We start from the raw sequence: 19,977 nt of genomic DNA on the forward strand, positions 1-19,977 counted from the left end.
ATAAAAGTTTTTCAACTTGTGAGTATAAAATGCATGCTGACGTTATGCTGTTCCACTGATATATATCCAGAAAGGCATTTATTTGCAGATATGCTTCACTATAAATGAAAAGTTTTCCCAGAGCAAACGTAAGCAGGAAAACTAATTAAATTAACTTTAAATTCTGACTGAATATTTTCTTCATATGGAGTGTTTGTCAGTCTGTTTGGTTCTTATAGCTGTAGGTGTGAAATAACTGAAGCATTGTTTTTGGAAAAATAAGAGAAGCAACATTCATACACACAAACACACATGCAAAGATCTTGAAGTAATCAAGATTTACACTGATATGAAAATCTTTATAGATTCATATTGTCCAAATAAGACTCTAATTTTTTATCCCAGATGTCTTCCCATAAATACCTTCTCTTTAATTTCATGTTTTTTAAAAAGCAATTTGGCTTCGGAAATGGAAATTGCATATTAATCACGAGTGGCATTTCATCATGTTCTAGCATTGGTTAGGGAATAATAAAATAAAATCTGTGTCAGCCATAGATACCAAATCTTGCTTTTATAGTTGGGCTCTGCTCTGTCACATCACAGAGTTAGTGAGTTTTTCCAGAAGTTCAACTTGTATGGTTCCTCCTCCATGCATGTCTGTTAAAATATATTTTTCCCTTTACTAAATATAATTAAAGACCAAATTCATCATGGTTGCTCAGAACCGCCTAAAACAAAAGGGAAAAAGGAAATTAAGTAATCACACATGGATGGCAGGGCTGAGATTTATGAGTCCAAACAGTTCTGAGATGAATTTTCTAAACATGCAGTAAACTCTCATCTGCATCGCAACACTTCATGTGGTCGAAGAAAACCCCAAAAACAACAGCTTGGTTCATGCGACCGAATGTTTTAGTTTCACTTAGGGAAGTGTGTATGTTGTGTAAACCAAAATAAGAGGCTTAACTCATGGAGGATTGCACAAAGGGATTGTTAAAGTAGCCGCTTTTTTCTTTTCCTTTCAAGAGGGGTTGTGCGATGTAGTCCTGAGCAGGCAGTATCTTACCAGGTTGTTTAAGTTACTACTGTAAGTAGTAACAACTCACTGTGATCTCAGTTTGGAGAATCAGGGGAAACGTCAATAAAGCAACAATAAATATTCAAGTACATTTCCAGCATTAAAAAAGTTCCTCATCACTTTTGCATCAGATTGTTGTTTAAATATGTTTTAAAATTAACTTTTATGGTCAGATTGAGGTAAAACCAGCTCCAGGGTGCCCCCTGCTGGCCAGGGACATCTAAGAAACCCAAAAGACTGACAGACACCCAGTTAAATGAAGGAGAGTCCAAAGTATACAAAATAAACACATGGATGAGTTTCTCTAGATCTTGATTGGACTTTAGTCCTTTAATCCTGGAGGCTTAAAACTGAAGGTTCAGGTCAGAGTTCATCACTGCATCCAGATTTCAGCCTGATCTCCAACTGCCAGGTGTAACAACTGAAGCTGCATGCTGACTTTGGATCTTCACTCTGTAGGTCCAAAGATAAAACTTCAGATTTGTTTCTGTTCATCTGGAGAAAGTTCTGTTCAATGGTTCGGAGTCACCTGGTGACATAGTAATGTAGAGCTGTGCATCATCTGCGCAGCTGGTGTCTAAACTTATTTCTTGTTCTAATCTGAGCTGTCAGGAGCATGTAAACAGGAGGGGACCCGAGATTGAACCTTGGATTACAACGCATGTCATTCTGTCAACTCCAATGGAGAAGTTCCTGTTGTTTAGGTAAGACTGAAGCCAGTACAGAGAGTCCTGTACAGAAAACTCTGACAGCCTAGAGGACAAATTAATTAGAGGCTAATCTTTAAAACTTTAGTGATTTGAAAGACAACAGCAGCAGCAGACAGTGAAGATGGTTGGTAGGAATTTTCCCAGGCAAACCTCACCACGATGCTGGAGTTTACTGGAACGAACTAACGCTGAACAAATGATAACAATTAGAACAACAGCTTTGTTGGTTGACGGGTCGGACGTGCTGAGGGATGAAACCCCGCTGCTGCGTGTGGAGAGAAAGATGAGCCTCTGCAGACGGAATCTGGCCGCATTTGAAAGAGAAGCTCCTCTCATGCTCCTCGCTCTGCGGTTTGAAGCTTCAGCGACGTTCACGAAGAACAAATTATCTAAGCTGCTTCTTCAACCGAAGGAAATCTGTTACCCGAGTGATGAGCCGCGGCTCAGACGAGTTAAAGTTCTGGTTTCACACATGAGACGCGTTTCCCAAACAGACCGAAATAGAAATTGGAGGCGCTGAGTCAGCTTTGGACAAACAGCGTGAGGAAGCGTCTCTGTTTGGCTGTGACCTGCTACCAGCACCGGGCTAAATTAAAACAAGCGACCGGCTGGTTTCTGCTGCAATCAACAAGAAACAAACATGTTGGATTTATGTTTACAGAGCAGACTGAGACAGTCCAGGATCTTTTAAATATAGAACTAAAAGAAAAGTTAGTTTTTGTGATGTTATCATGTAAAACTAGTGGTACGTTTTTCACTTTTATTCAGTGTCTTTGGTGCATTTCTCGAATCATCTTCAGTCTTTACAGAGCAGTAAGCGAATCTCTCAAAACAGAAAAACACCTGCAATCGCCCGTCGTCTGCTCAAAATCCTAGTTCATCTCAAAATGAAATATCTGTCAGTGAACATGTCAGTGCCTCAAATGACGAGTTTTTGTTTCACTGTTGGGATAACAGCTGCTTCATCATGTTGTCAGTATAACTGCACTCTGGAGCGACACTGCGGTAAACTATGGCGAAAGTTTTGATGACATTTATTGTAAGTTGTAATTGTGGGAGATTTCGTATTGGACAGATTTACATTTAGCCTTTTACTGTTTGTACTGTAATTTGTTGGCAGACCATGTTATTGCAAAGGAAAAGTAAAAATTGCAGAAATTAAAGGGGGAAAAAAATAGCAATTAGACTTTGCAATTTAACGTCCTGTCTCTTTAAGAAGCTTCTGCTCTTTCTGACTGTCATTGACATAGTGGTAGCTGCCATTAATTTTGTCCTCTTTGTTTTCCGTCCGTCCATCTTTGTTCCTGCAGAATCCCAGGGGTGAGACTCGGGGTTCGTCCTGATTTGGTTTTTCTGTCTGTAGATCGTTCCTCTGGCCCGGTGCTTCTGTGTTTACAGAGTTTCTGTTCTGGACAAAACCACTGAAGAACCCGTTGCTGCCTTTGGTTTGTTGAATCTCCTTACTTGTTTACTTTGTCATAGAAAGTACTTCTGGTTCCAGTTCTTCTATCTGCTTTTCTCCCTCTCATCCTCCAGCTAGTTGTGGGTCAGACTGAGCATGAGTTTGACTTCAGATCTTTGAGTCCATTGTTTGATCTACTGCATCTGAATCTTATGAATCTGCATAACTGTTTGAGAAATTGCACTTATTTGTCTTATAAGTCCTGTGACATGTTCTATGTTGTTGGCCCAATGTTGAACTAAACTAAACTGAATATTTTATATTTAATTAGATTCTGTTTGTGAATCTTGGTGTCTCTGAATTCATAAAAATTTTGATTACTGATCTGGAAATCGATTGAAGAGCAGCTAGAGTCCAGAAAAACCTTCAGAAACCGTGAATAATCCAAATGAAATATTTCAAAAAGGTCTTGAACCTTAGAGACAAAGTTTGAAGGATATTCAAATAAAGTCAATTCAAAAATACTTTATTTATCCCAAAGGATGACGTTATGCTGTCATAATTCATATCATCCATGTATCATTGTGGATGGTAATCTCCAGAAGCAGCCAGTCTCGCAAAGAACCTGAAGAGGCCTCTGACTGAAGACTGTTGCTATAACAGTCTCATGACTATAAGACATGCTAACAGCTAAATTAGCAGCAGGGTTTATATTCAACAGTAACATGTCAAGCTCTGCTCATCCAGCTCATTTGTTTTTGCTGCTCCTCTTTCAATCTGTCCAGTTAGAGCCGAGCAGAGAGACGATTGGATGGTTTGAACTTCAACCTTCTCTCTCTGCTCTTTCCTCTGCATCCATGAAACCTCCTTTTTTTTAACTCCACTGGGCTTCTGGGGTCAAAGTTCACTTCATCCTTCAGCTGAAACCAGTGAAACATTGAATGTGGCTGAGCCGTTGACATTTACTGCAACGTCCACAGGAGGGCAGAACCATCCACTAGGTTACAAATTGAACTAATGTTCTTTAATAAAGAGCAAAGTGTGATTTATTAAACTGATCTGCAGCCTGATAAAATGTTTATTTTAAAGTTAGAATTTAGATAATATAAATAGCAGGAGGACAGAAAGATGCAGTAAGAGGATGCAGTGAAGCAGGAAGTATTATGACTGTATAACTATCCAGCTGAAGAAAATGCTTTCTTTATGCTTATCTGATCTGTGTGTGATACTGATCCATACGGGTCGGTCCATCTCCATCTCTTATCGATGAGTAAAGTGATGAAAGCCTGGATTGGAAACAGAGATCTGAGTTTCTATCAGAGTAAATAAGGATGTGGTTAGTCTCATTAAATGCCGGACCTGATGCCAGAGAAAGGAAGAACACAAAGAGCTGGTGAGACATGTGTTTCTAGTTGCAACCTTACTCCCCTCGTTTGTCTTCAGAGATGACTCAGGAACAAGAAGTCAGAAGGTTTGAGCCTCAGTGCTGATCCGGGATCAGCTTGGTCTTAAAATAAAGCACCTTGCTTAAGAATGACCCAAACCGGCGACCGCAGAAAAGAACAGACTGAGTCCCAATCAGTACCGTAGAAGAACCACAGTTCTGGTTCTGTTGGACCTCAGTGTTGACCATGACATTTTACTGAAGCGACTGCAGAACTGGATCAGACTATCCGGTCCAGTACTGGACTGGTTCCAGTCTAATCCAATGAACAGGAATTTCTTTGTGTGTAGCTTCTCATCGGAACAGGCAGAAGTCACATGTGGTTCATCAAAGTTCAGTCTGGGGCCCCTCCTAATATCTATATGCTACCACTAGCTCAGGTTATAACAGCAAAGATTAGTTACCATGGTTACGCAGACGGTGCACAGCTCTACAACACGATGTCGCCAGGTGACTCTGAACCGTCCAATCTCTGGCCAGATACTTAGAACAATAACTGATAAAACTTTCTCCAGATCAAGTTATCTCTGGGCCTAAAGAGAAACAATCTAGAGTAATAGATCTAGAGTCAACGCGCAGCTTCAGTTATTCCAGCTGGAAACTAGAGGCTGAACTCTGACCTGAGCCTTCAGACTCACATAAAGACAGTTACAAAGTCAGCCTTCTATCACGATTAGAGGACTGATGTCCCAGCGAGATGTAGAGAAACTCATCCAAGCATTTACACTGGCGCCCTGTAGATAAAAAATACTTTAAAATAGTTTTGTTAGTTTATGAATCACTGAACAGCTTCTTAGCACCAATAAGGACCTACTGTTGTTGTATCAACCTTCCAGACCTCTCAGGTCTTCTGGTTCTGCTCTGCTCTGCATCCCCAGAACCAGAACCAAACCTGAAAAAGCAGCATTCAGCTTCTATGCACCACAAATCTGAAGCAAACTCCCAGAAAACTGCAAAACAGCTGAAACAATGAGTTCCTTTAAATCAAGACTAAAAACTCATCTAGAGTTGCCTTTGATTGGTAGTAAATTGAACACTGATCAACGTATTTGATGTGTATTTGCTTGATGATTTTAATAATAATGATTTTAATTAGATTTCACAAAATCTAACGTTTATTGTTTCAGAATTAGTTACTGTTTGATGTTTTTTCTGATGTAAATCACTTTGAACTGCCTTGTTGCTGAAATGGGCCACACAAATGATCTTGACTGACTTAAAGTGGTGTCTGTGGACAAGAAACGACTGAGTTTGTGTTCCTGATGAGCTCATCCGTCTCTCAGCGACCTGCAGAGAAACTCCGACATGCAGATAAGAGACGCTCAGACTCGCTTCGTACCTGATGAGTCACTCTGAGCCTTAGACGTCTTGGAGGCGATGGGGGAGGGAAGTTCCCGGGGAGAAACTTCAGTCAAACGCCGTCCCTTGTTTCCACAAATGAAATCCAAGATTACAGTGAGCAGAGATGTGATTGGGACTCTTCCCTGTTTTGGTTTTTCTGATTTGTTGTCCACCAGCCGGGGTGACGGTTCCGACAGTTAGAGGTCAGCTGACAGCTAGAAGTGTGCGGTGAGGGTAATTTTTATCCCCGCCCGGCCTGTGAAAGCCGTTATTTGATTTACAGACAGAATTGGACACAAGGAGCTGTTGTTTTGCTGTGGTTGTTGTCTTATCATGCAGAGAATCAGTTTACCTGGCGGGGACAGAGTCCAATTCACCAAACAGCTGATGGCAACGAAGAGTGGCCAATTACCATATGTGAACAAGGATCCAGTGATGTTGGTGAAAGGTAGCATGTAATTCAATGTTGGCTTGGATGACATGCGGTGCAGAGAGCGGAGCATCTGTTTTAGGTATAAACACGGAGACGACCACAGCTGCCATATTACAGATAATGTTCCCGTTGTTTGTTGCTGATTAGTTGATTTATTCGCCCATAGCTTTTGGGGGAAAATCCCTCATTAATGGACAGAAGGGGAAGTGCTGATGTAGGACTTTCACATCCTGCTGAATCACTAAACAACCACATATGGTGCACAAACACACAGTAAAGTAGCATAAATATTCTGGGATGTTCAACAACTCTATCCTGATTTTCTAACAGAGCTGCTGGAAACGCTGGCAATCTAATGTGATGCTTTCAATCATTTCTTTTTCTTTTACTAGATTCATATTTAGTTTGCATTTCTCCTACTACTCGGCTTCTATGAGAGTACTAAATATAAATAATATTAGTTATATATTAGAAACCAAATTCAATACAGATGGATAAAAACGCCTCATCCTAGCGCCAAAACCTTTTTGTGAAAAATGTGAGGTTTTCTTCTAAATTGCCATGTTTCCATTAGGCAAATTTATTTTCATAATTCCAATTAGTGCAATTGTATGGTCAACAGAACGGTGTTGCAGGTTTTTGGGATAAATATCATATTTGGAACATTATTGTGACTTTTTGTTCTCCTTCTCTGTACAACACAACGCAATTATTTACAGCTAATTTAAATCTGATTTAAGGTACTGAAAGGGTGATTTTATCATTTTGCTCTTTTTTAATATATATAAACAATATTTATATTCAGAATGACCAGAAATGTGATGATCCAGAAAGCCTGTTTGAATTGATCCTGTTTTATACGAGGCTCTGAATTCATATCAGTAGAAAAAGCCTGAATAACCTGAATAGCAGCTATCAGTGCGTAACTCACACAGATGTGAATAATTGTGCAGCTTTTCTAATGTGTTGGTGAGCAGATGTTGTAGGGGAACCTTATGCTGAAAAGCAGACAGCGGACAATGGAAACACTGAGTGTGAATGACTTCAGGGTTTCCTACCAGTCGGCCTGAAAGCTGAACTTCCAGCTCATAACAGTCGTCACCTGAGTTACCAGCTGAGTAACTGCTCTGGACCCCGGCTGTAAACGTGACTCAGCACCAAACAGGGTGGGCTCCGCTGGGACAGAAAGCACCGACACCGGGACAAACCTCTCATTCCGATTCCATCACCGGCTCCCCAGCTGATGCTTTACTCACACAATAAACTCAAATGTGCCGTAGCAGTGATGTGTTTTCTGGATGTTCCTGTCTGCTTTACCTAAAGCAGATCCACTAAAATGCCGTGAAAAAAGCCAAGAACAAACTGAGATGGGTTTCAATTTTTTCCAGACCTTTGTCCTGTTATTTTTTCACTTGGCTCGGTTTTTAAAGTATTGAATTCACTGACATGAAATTCAATTAAGACTTCATAGTTTATTCTTTTTCTCTGTTAAAGAAAGTTTTTGAAAAAGATGGCCGCTTATTAAACTACTGAAGTTTTATGTTTTAGTACTTGTGTGCATTAAATCCCATTCTAAAGTGTAAACCCTTAGACTTTGAGTAGCTTAATGACACTTCACTGAGAGGCTTAGCACCAAATTACATTAAAATACATTAGACATTAAATAATGTTGCATCAACCCTCCAGACTGCTCAGGTCTTCTGATTCTGGTTCTGTTCTGCATCTCCAGAACCAGAACCAGAACCAAACATGGAGAAGCAGCATTCAACTTCTGTGCTCCTCTGACAGCCAAACACTGACTTTCTTTAAACCCACCTGCTTAGAGCCAGTTAATAATAACTTTTCATTATTTCTCCTCATTCTATCTCTGTAATGTAATGGTTCTTTTCACTTTGTTTCAAGTAAAATCTTTAGACACCTCTTCTTTAAGAGATGTGTGTGTTTCTGTGTTCGCCAGCTGTTTCTGTGTGAATGAGTGTATAAGGTGTGCGGCGCAACTGGTGATTGTGTGAGAAGATGGATTGCATGGGAATTCAGGATGTGCAGTAAAGAGTGTCATCAGCCGGTCCCGTGGAGACGCTTGGATAAACACACAGCTAAAAAGGAGGGAGAGTCAAGTTGCACCATGAGGTATTGGTAAGAGAAAGGAGGAGAGAAAAGCTTTGTGGAAGCATTGTAGTTGCTCTATTTTCTCTCCCCTTCCAACTTTGTTTCCCCCTTCTCTGCAGACCGGACGCCCATAATTTTCAAACAAACACAAAACAGCCTGGAAACAAAAGAGCAGGAGACCCGATCTAATAATTTGAGTTGGGACAGGGTGGTGGGTCTCAGGAGTCGGTTATGACCTGAGGAGACAGCAGGACCGAAGGGTCTTTGACCAGGTTGATGCTCACTGTGGTGGGAAACAGTGAAAGGTGGAGACAGTTGGAGGACGGAGAATTCACCGGGATGATGGTTTATTGTTTAAACCACAGTGCAAGGAGAATGACATCCTGCTGCAGCTGAGGGCTATTTGAATTATTCTGGTGATAAATCAAAGATTTTTTATTTGATCACTTCAATCTTTTTTGTGCAATATAAGAAATATGTTAAAAGAAGAAAATAATAAGAAAATAAACATTTTATTTCCTAAAATGCAACACCATAGCATTCCTTTAGTAAACACTTGATCATTTGTAGCAAAGCATCTACAGCTAAAAATACTTCTAACATCAACATGTGAAAAGCTCAGACCTTTCTGTTTGACTTCACATCAGTTCAGTGTAGGGATGATCTGTTGACTGATTTTTTAATTAATATGATTTTTTTTCACAGAATTAAAAAGAACCAGATGTAGCCAAAACTTCCCCCACTTGCCTGTGGTGGCGCTCTACAAAGGACCACTGAAGGAAACAACATGAAAACCTCTGAAGAAGACACTCAGCGCAACGAAATGGAAACAAACATGGCGTTAGATTTTAGTGGTTGTATGATTTTTTTTTTTTGTCTTTGGCAAAAGGCAGTGAGCCATTTTCCCCGCTAGTGCTAGCCTAGCACGTTTGTTTTGGTTGTACTTACCCAGAATGCCCTGCTCTGTTGTCCACTTCCTGCTTTTGGAGAGATCACTTACGTAGGCAGACCAGAGTTTGCTTTTTTGGTCCACATCAGTTTGATAGCATTCACACTTTTCCAAAAACAAAGCAGAGTTTAACTACAAACGGACTGGAGTTCAGTCTGGCTGAGGTTTTTTGTTAAGCACAAAAGAGAAATCCTAAAACCATTCAAATCTGACACCACTCCATTCTATTTACATTTCATGTAGTTTTACTCAGTGGCTTCTTCAGATGTTGGTAAGTTGTTTCCTTCAGTAGTTCTTGGTAGAGGCCCCCAGTGAGGTAGTTTCAGCTTCACATGGTTAAAATTTTATAAATAAAAATCTACTGTTAGTACATTAATTATAAAAGGAATCAAAAAATCATCCCTACACTGTGTTGGTATCTTGTTTTTTTGCGAGGCACTATTTATGTTCACTGAAGTACTTCTGTGACAAAGAACAAATATGTGGAAAATAAAACCAGATATTTTTTGTCAAATTTGGATCTCTACGATAAAACAGACTTTTGAACAGATTCCCAGATAAATGTTTCTGTATCTAATTAATCAATAATCGCATTTCTGAGCCAAAGGAACAGAAAGTCCTCATTTGTGATGGCTGCGTGTGCAGAAAAAACGCCAACAACTCATTAATAACGTGCAAAGATGCATCCACACAAAGAAAGCTTCTCAGCATCGTTTTTCTCCAAACAAAACAGAGCTTCAGTCTGAGAGCCTCGAAATGTTGCGTGTGCCAACTAATGCAGACGAAAACGCACATGCGTGAAACCTCATCCGCCGGTTTCAAAACCTCTTACGCCATTCATGCGGTGTCTTCTCAACATTTACAGACTCCATGTCTCTTACTGTATGTAGTACATTTCTTGAGGTATACAAAGTTGTTAATTTGTTTTGACAGTGCAGGATCTAGTTTCTGATAAAAGATCCAAATTTCAGCCAAGTAATACACGACTCGTGCAGCGGTGCCTCCTACTTGGCTGCGCTCGATAAACAGAACAATGTTATTTCTGGTTCAGGTTTGCAAGATGTCAACGAAAACTTCTAAATAGATGTTCAGTTGTGTGACAAAGGCAGGTTGTAAAGTGAAAAGGAATGATTTACCCTTAATGTGCATGTAGAAAAAGTGAAAGCAAAGATGCGTCTTAGCAACAAGGCAGCAGCTCACAGAAGTGGTGGTTAGCACCACTAAATGAGGCCTATTAGCAGCTTTTATGTGTGCAACAACTCATGCATATCGGACAACTGTGGTTAGCACAAACACAATCGACCTCCCAGGGGCCGCCGTTCCAAATGAGCAGGAATCATTTCTTTTCAAGCGGTGCCAGAATCTCTGAAAAAGAAAAAACACAAGATGATTTTTCCTAAAAAGCAAAGAGAACAAAAGAAGAACTATAGCGTACACAAAAAGAGGAGTGAAATCATCAGATCATAAATATCCCATAGTGTCTGTGGTACCCTTGTATCAGGAGTATGTACAGCCATTAATCTTGCATTGCCTTTGATGTCTGCTGCTTTAATTGTGAATACTCGCTGCTGAAATGAAACACAGAGACAATAATCAGAACGTTTTAAGAATAGATTTTTCATTCATCAGATTCCAGGACAGACTGAGTCCTTAATGGTAAATAAACATGAGGGCGACTAGAAGATAAAACATTCTTTGTTATAAGAAAAAACTCCTCAGTGGAAGGTGAATCATGTTACAGCAGATTATTTCATACACAAGAAGTAAATTGAAGGCCGACACAAAGGCGCTGAAGCTGCCAAGAGTCTCCAGTGTGTGATTGTTTGTTCAGTTTTTCACTTCATGTAGAGGAATATTCCTCAAAGATGCATTCTGAGTCTTTTCCTGTTTTGATATTTCATCTGAGTTGGACTGTTTTTGTTTTCTTTTGTGTTTAGTTGTGGTTTCTTTCTGACATCAGAGTATCTGGTCATGCAGCTTCACACCAGAGTGAAGCAGCGTCCTGGATGATGTTTCCTTTCCAACAGATTTAACGTTTCTTCTCGATGTCTTCCACCGATTTCTGACACATCTGACTCTGGAGTCCAAAACTTCTTTACTTCCTTCAATGTTTGGTACCTCTCAGTGTTCCTGAGACACTAAAGTCTCGTTTTCTCTGATCAGAACGGGTCGGTGCAGTTCAGCTGCTGTTTTATGGTCTTCATATCCAGGAATGTTTTCTCTGTCAGTTGGACTCTCACTGGGCCCAAACGTAAAGTCATAGTGCGACGGTAAATGTGACGAACTGGCAGGCCTCATTCTTGTCATAAACTGTGACGTTTTGTCCCCCAGTCAGTGGACTCTGTTGAGTAGCTTTGCCATATAATCTTCCTTTGGCTTCTTCCTCCCTGAGTTTCAGTCGTGTTAGTCGAAGTCTTGTATCATTGTGATTAGCCAACATTTTCATCGAGTCTTCTGGTTTTGTTTTGTGGTTGGTTCACACATTTTCACAAAAACACACCATGTCTGGGACACAGAATCTTCCTGTACGGTAAAACTGACTGGACATTTCGGTGATGTTTATGCTCCCATATCATAGTTTGAACACATGGATGCAGAACTTGTGCAGATCATCACTTCTGTTCCTGATATCTTGGCTGATTTCTTTTGTCTCCCATGATGTCACACAAACAAAGAAGTTTGCAAAGCCATCAAGACATAACGTTCATGAAAGGTTATTTTACTGCTCCTGTTTTTCCGTGTGTGGTTGCTTTGTTTACTCTACAGTCATCTGTCGCAGCTCAGCTTTGTGCGTAAATGGTTTTCTACATAAAACCGACCCTGTCATTGGACAGTGAACATGCATTGTGCGTGTTGGAGCAGAGGAAGGGGGGAAGGGGCGAGCTGTCTTTTTAGATGAGCGGAGAGAAGAAGGATGTCTCCAACCTCGACTGTGGCGTCCCTTTGTTGTTCCTAAAATCAAAACAAAAAGAGGAAGAGGATGGAAGAGAAAGAAGACAACAATGAAGTCTGCTCTGTGACAGAGACATGATGTCACGTCAGTGGAGTCCAGGCTGTGGGAGTGGGAGGTAGTTTGGCTGGGTGGAGTCACGCCTCTGTCCCCCTCTCTCCCCATGAGCAGCTCCTCTTCTTCTCCCTTTCTTCCAGTGAATGAACCTTGGGAAACATAATGAGCCGGCCTCGCAGCTCCACTTCCGCTCATCCGTCAATTGAAACAGTGAGATTTCCAGGTCATTCATTCATGCCGGATCCCGGCTGAGGCGCGCTCGCAGAGAGCGAGGGAAGCCTGGTAAACGATCGGCCTCCGGGGACCGCCTGGGAGCCTGAGTGTGTGTGGGAGGGGCCACAGGTGGGGAAGACACAGGAGGAGGACGGGGATTTGTGAATGAACAGATGAAAACAAATTGCTCACGTTACACTTGGAAAAAAGTCTGCCAAGTTGAAGGAAACAATTTTGGCAATTCTGGTCACTTTGACAGGAGAGGGTTCTGCTCTTACTCAAAACTGGAAACTTGAACGTCGACTTAAAATACAATCTAATATTTTTAGTTAAGAACACCTGATTTCCCTTTGGCCGCTGTTTTAACTTGTGAATAACTTTAAGAACGTTTGGGTTGTAAATAACTTGACGCCCTAAAAAGATCCATTTAAACTTCTCAACTTTTTAATTTTATCACGTCACAATCACAAACTTTAACCTTTTAATGAAGGTTTTATGTAACAGGCCAACACAAAGCAGTGAATAATGGTGACTTAGGAGGTCAATCTTACATGACTTTTACATTTTTCCAAAGAAAAGTTTGAAAGGTGGAATGTGAACTTAGCTTATCCCTGTTGGGGTGTTGGAGTAAGTAAGTCCAACACCCCAAAATAAAATGCAGCAGCTCATTCAACACAGATTTCATAATATGATATTCCTAATTTTAAAACTGCTTCAGTAATGCTCAGCAATGATGGGCAGGTAAAAATGACAAAATGTCAATCAATTAAAAAACGGAATCAGATTAATCACAATCTAGTGCTGATTAACTACGATTAATCACAAGGCTTAACTTTCTACACTTGACATGTCAATATGCATGTTACTTAAGAAAATATTTTATTATCTGAAACAAACATGTCTGAAGATTTTCAGTTTTCAAGGTTTTCATATTCAGGCAGGTCTAAAGGGAGTCATTTTGTTTCAAACATTGAGTTAGAAATGTTAACTGAGCTTGGGTGGAAGGATAATTCACAGTGATAGTACACAATAGTTCATTATGTACTATCAAGTTTTTATCCAAACTTCCATCTGAGTGTTTTAATTTAATGAAATTTACGGCTGAGCTCACCAGTCCGACTCTCATCGCTCATCTTTTCAGTTGCGTTTGCAACTCTGCATTGTTGACCGCAGTACAAGACTGCGAAACGCGTTGCTGTGAACTAAGCAACCCTCTGTGGGAGAGAGGCTTTTAGGTCAAAATAGGTCGTGCGATTAATCTGCCTTATTTAATATTAGTGCGTTAAAATGTTCAGACTAATTGCACTTAACTCTTAGTGTTTTCATACCAGCACAAAACGTCGGGCGCAACAAACTCTGGTCCGCTTAAAGTTACACTTTCAATCTGAACAGTAGTATTAGCGATAGCAACACTGAAGAACTCATTTTGACCATAATGCCCAGCAGTAGTGGGCAGGTGAAAATGATGGAGCGAACCGCAACAAACCAAAGGTTGGTCTGGGTCCGGGTGTTTGGTCCACACAGGGTTTGCTTGAGAGATTTCACACCAGGAGGAAAGGTCCAGAATAACCAGGAAAACAAAATCTGGTTTGTTAACCTTCTACACTTGACAAGCCGACCAAATGTGTCAGCTATGAACAAACCCTTACAAAGAAAAATGAAGCTAAAAAAGACGCAGCTTTAAATAAAACGGCTGAAATGAAGGATCCTAAATGTTTACAAACTCAGATTTTCATTAGCAACTTCAACTCTTGACTTGTTAATGAACTAATAAAATTTGACCACTTCCCACCCTGAGCTACATGTTAGTTTGGTCTCGTCCAGATCTCCAAGCTGTTCCTCCTTCCAACATTTAACATTGTTAAATTAGCAAAGGAAGTACAATCTGCCATGCGAGGTCATCGTATTAGTTTTAATTTGAATGGTTTGTGTTTCAGCCTGCTCTGACATTTCCTCTCCTGCAGACGCCTCCCGCTTGATTAGGAGGAAATATCTCAGCTTTATAAGCAAACCTGCACAAATTCAACCCATCCAAACTCACACTGAGCTTGTGTAGAAACACCTGGGCCGCTGCTGTTGCAACAAGAATTAGCTCACAGGACTTCAGTTCTATTAATAGCCTAAATTAGCTGCGGTGAATGATCAGGCACAGACTGGGAATCTGAATCCCAAAGCTTTTCAGACTAATTTGGAGCAGGCGGGCGGAGGGGGAGCAGCGGAGCGAGTCACCCATCGAGCGGCCGCCGCTAAATGCAGAACAGCCTCGCATTTCAGGAGGAATCAGCTCAGAAATGGGGTCGCTAGTTCTTTCCATTCCCATCATGCCTTTTCCAATTTGCAGAGAAGCTCCCATCTCTGCTTCACAGCAAGTGGCAGCGTCAACACTGTGCTCAATTAGGTCTACATGGAGTGAGGGCCGGGGGATGGCTTGGTGTAAATAAATAGTTAGTAAGTAAGAGCTTGCATGACTTTAGGGTTTTGCATGTGTTTATGTGATTGCTTACAGAGTCAGCTGGCTTCTGCAATTGCTTGGAATATTCCACTATCTTCACCACCAAGGAGGAGAGAGGAGGAAGAGGAGGAAGGAGCTCCTGACTGACTGCTGTAGGTTTTAAACAATAGGGAGACACTTGGGCAGAGAGGCAGGAGATTACAGACAGACAGACAGACAGACAAATAGAGAAAGGCTGCATGGATCCTTCATGGGAAGGTTCCAGTAATCGTTGGAGTTTATTATCTTGCTGCAGGAAATTGTACCCTTTGCCACCCACAAGCACTCAATGGTAACTATCAAGTTAAACTGCCAAAGTGAAACATTGTGACAAAGCCTCCTTTTAGGGATGAGGGATGACAGAGACGGGGCCGGGGCGGGGGGGTCAGGGCCCGTCCTCTGGGAGTAGGAGGGGCGGTGTCGCCGCTTTGAGCCGCTGAAAGCAGCACAATGAGGCCCGGATCGGGTTCGCCTGTTTGACAAATGGATCTCCTGCTGCGATCGTGGCAAGCGTAAGAGCTCTTATCTGTTACGGCGAGGACGGAGATAAATGCCAAACATGTAAACAGGAATCTTTGCAGCATAAAAAACAACAGCTGATACCTCGGTCTTATGTTCTGCACGATGCAGGAATTCAATTAAAACACCTCAAATTTCCCTGTTTCCTTCCTAACCAGAGGAGCTTTCATCTCTAGACTAGTTCTAATTTATGTTTTCTTTGCTGACAGGAGGTGAGGTTATGCAGCATGTCCTTATATGATCTCAGGAAAAGTGGAGGACAAAGGAAGAAGTGTGAGGAAATCCATTTCCAACAATCTAAAGCTGTTTCCACACCTGATAGTCTGGTAGACTCGGTTTGATTTGGGATCAAAACTGCATCATTTGTTCTTTTTCCACACTGCACTGCGTCAAACAATCCAAACCCTTAACAAAACCCTTTTCCTTACATTTTGTGAAGAAGGAAGTTTCACTCAGTGTTTTCTTAAAAAGCTTTTGTGTCGTTTCCTTCAGTGGCTCTTGGTGCAGCGCCCCCCACAGGCCAGGAGGGGAACAGGTTTTTCTAAGGGTTTGGATCGTTTGACGCAGTTCAGTGTGAAACAGAACCACAGCAGCTGGAAATGTTACAAATGTTGTAATTTTGTTCCCCAATTGAACCGCGTCTACCAGACTATTAGGTTTAAAAGCAAACTCAGAGTGAAGGTAAGGACTGTAACTGAGTAGAAAAGATGCCAGAGAAAAAGAACCTTCAGAAAGCTTGGAGAGCAATTTGTCAAGATCACTTTAAAAGATTACAGGAAAGCCGCACTGCTTGAAAGTAAAACATCAATAAATGTGAAGAATTTAAGAATTTATATACTAATTTAATTACCCAAACTTCTAGTTGTGAAGCTGAATAAACCACCAGTTGCATGTCTGTGGTCATGGTGACTGAGCAGCTGAAAGAGTGATGCCACTTTTCCCCTCACACAAATCAAAACCCTCATTACTTTTGACGATTAGAGGAGTCTTGGCAAAATAAACCTGAACTTTTTTTGTTTGCGTTTAATCACTTTCAGTGTCCCAATGTATACAGACGTAAATTAAAGGAGTCAACACCTCAGGAAAGTCAACTCTAATGCATAGTTAGGAGACATTTTTGGGGATATATTTGCTAGAAGCAAAACATTTTGACCTTTTTTTCATATTCAAAAAGAAGTAAATAATGAGCTGTAGTTGTGAAAATGGACAAAAATCCAAAGGTTCGGACCTCACACTGTGTTTTCTGCAGTTTTTGACGCATTTGCTGATTTAAGGAGGTTGGCGTCAACAAATACATCTAGAGCGCAGCGCCTCGCCACACACAGGCACACTTTATTTAATGTCTGACCTGTTTTGACAAACCTGACCACGAAGCGAGCGCGGTCTCTCAGCGGTTGACGAAAGCACACCCTTTGAACTGCAGAACCACCATCCCTGACTTACTTTCACCAATAAAACCGCTCACAAATCTTCAATCCAGGCCTGTAAATCAGGGTGAGTGCTGATCAAAGAGTGACTGTGAATCTTACATGACATACGCTGCATTCCTCCCTAAACACATTCACATGCTGGACTCCAAATGCAGCACTTGTTTGTTGTTCCCCCTCCATTCCTTGCCTGAAGCGCACAACTTTAATTTTTAGCGCCCACATATGTCAGATTTTATGGCCTGCTGGATAAAGGTGAATTTCAAACATGTTTTGTCAGTTAAACCTCAATTAGAGTCCGTTATTAGAGTAAATTAGAGAAATCAAAAGTCTGGGGGAAATAAATCTGACTTCTTTTTATCGTTTTAGCAGAAAATCAGATTTTCCTTCTGAAATGATTTCTCCTCTTTCAAATTTTGTATCTTTTTGCCTTTTTTTACACTAAAGGGTCATCGGTTAAATTCTAAAGTTAATGAAAAACAGCTGGAGTGAACACAAAAAGTACTTTCTAGATGATAATTTTCTTCAGATGGGGAAGAAAGCAAACCAACCTGATTCTTTATGGAAAATAACTTTCTCTATTATAACTACTAATTTGGCAGAATTGTTTTAATTTAGCTACTCTGGCGGGTTGCTTACAATGTCCACACTACACACCTGTTATTAGACACAGAGAGCCTTCATGCTGTTGACAGAGCGTGCAGCCGTACCTGCATGAGCCACAGCAATCAAAAACTATTGAGTCGTCTGTTTTAATCATGTGATTAATCATGTGACCTAAGTCACATGATTAAAACACAATGAAAAACACAGTGGAAAACGTCTTTCTGAAACATACAACTAAATCCAATCCCTCCAAAATGCTAAATCTATATTAATTTATATTTTGTTTGTTTGTTTGTTTGTTTGTTTGTTTGTTTGGTTGGTTGGTTGGTTGGTTGGTTGGATGGATGGATGGATGGATGGATGGATGGATGGATGGATAGATAGATAGATAGATAGATAGATAGATAGATAGATAGATAGATAGATAGATAGATAGATAGATAGATAGATAGATAGATAGATAGATAGATAGATAATCTCCCACAGGATTTTCCGATGCACCGGATGCCGTTTTCTGGCCGATCACCGATTACTGACCTTTGAAAAACTGGTCCTGCTGATTCCAATTTTGGCCGATACCCTTTTTGGGGGCTGAAATGTTGCTAAATATAGCAGGAAAGTCACTGAGTTGGTAGCAGTGAGTGACTATTGTTACCTACAAACGTGCAGACATGACCTGGTGGGCCGGTCCATCAGCCAGCCGCTCTCAGAGGTCGATTTTAAGACCTTTACTGAGGTAGATAAATCGGTGGATAAAATTTGCTTCACGTATAAGTATCGGTCGATCGCCAATCTCCCAAAATTAAGGAAACTGGTTGGCTGATCAATCAGTGCTGCTCTATCTTACCTCCACCATGTTTTTTATATTCCTTTATTTAATCAGGTAAACCCCGTTGAGATCTAGATCTCATTTTCAAGAGGGACCTGAGCAAAAAAATTTGCAATACATAACAACATGTTGATTGCTGGTATGATGTTTTTCTAAAATTCTAAGTTATTCTACACCAGATGTGACAAGATACATCACTTACAAAAAGTTTCACTTTTTCTCATCCATTTGCAGAATATTTTACCAACGTTTTTGAAGATATTTCTTGGCATGTTTATGTTTTAATGATCACAGTACTGGAATTAGAATGAATGTTTTCATAATATTAAAGATACCATCTGTCTCTTATTAAACTATCAACTGAGATACGTAAAGAGAAATTAGTTTTCAGATACAACACAAATCCATAATGCTTGGAAAATGATCGTCAAGCAAACTGTGCCAAAAGTTAGTTATTTACTTTGCCTGTTTCCTTCTTTGTTTCTGTCTCAATAAATGTCGAAGGGACTTATTAACGAAATTAGTAATTTTGATCAAAACTACCAATTCGCAGCATCAACTGATTATCAGGAAATACCATCCAAACAGTTTTCAGTCTTGTTTGTTGTCCTGTGAATATTCCCCTGGTGAGGATTGATTATAAATAATAATTTATGAAAGATTAAGTTCAGCTCTAAAGTTCTCAAACAGTAAACCTGGACACAGGAGAGACACAGACAATTTCCCTACAAAACATAAAAATGTACCAACAAAATACTTCAACCATTGGACTAACATCCACTAAACTACTAACATTCATTTAAACTAGTAAGTAAAATGAAAGAATGAAAAAGTAGAAGTTAAGCGATATAACAGTCTAGTATTTAACATTAAAATGTGTCTTTAAGATTCAGTTAGTCAAACAATCAGTTCATTAAGTAGAAATTAAAAACCTTTTGGATGATTGATTTTTAATGTTGTGTTAAACAGTCACCATAGTGACAGATTGACTGGATTTCCAACGTAGATATGCACACAAATCTAAATACGCTGTCTTATCATCTATATGTTCATATTCTCAGTTTGTTCTGTAGCCGAGCTTCATATTCACAAACATATATTAATGTAAAACAACAGATGAAATAAATTCCACATAATTTCTTCAATAGTTTTACTTTCCTTTATTTCTTCATTTCAGTCGTTTCACAAACTTATAAGCACATGGATTTAAGATGGAAAAAGAAATGCAGATCCAGTGAAGCATGCCAGATAATATCATGTTTTATCCTCTTGATCTGGAAAATAACATAATCACAATAATGTTCTTTAATATTTCTGAGGTCTGTTGTTTTGACCGGATTGTGTCACAGCTGTGATTTCTGTCTTTCCTTTGGTACAAATTAAAACAGCCTTCTGAACTTTCTCTGGGAGTTATTATTACATGTTTTTGCCCGGGGT

The sequence above is a fragment of the Xiphophorus hellerii genome, chromosome 5 (assembly GCF_003331165.1).
Source record: "Xiphophorus hellerii strain 12219 chromosome 5, Xiphophorus_hellerii-4.1, whole genome shotgun sequence".
Taxonomy (NCBI): Eukaryota; Metazoa; Chordata; class Actinopteri; order Cyprinodontiformes; family Poeciliidae; genus Xiphophorus; species Xiphophorus hellerii.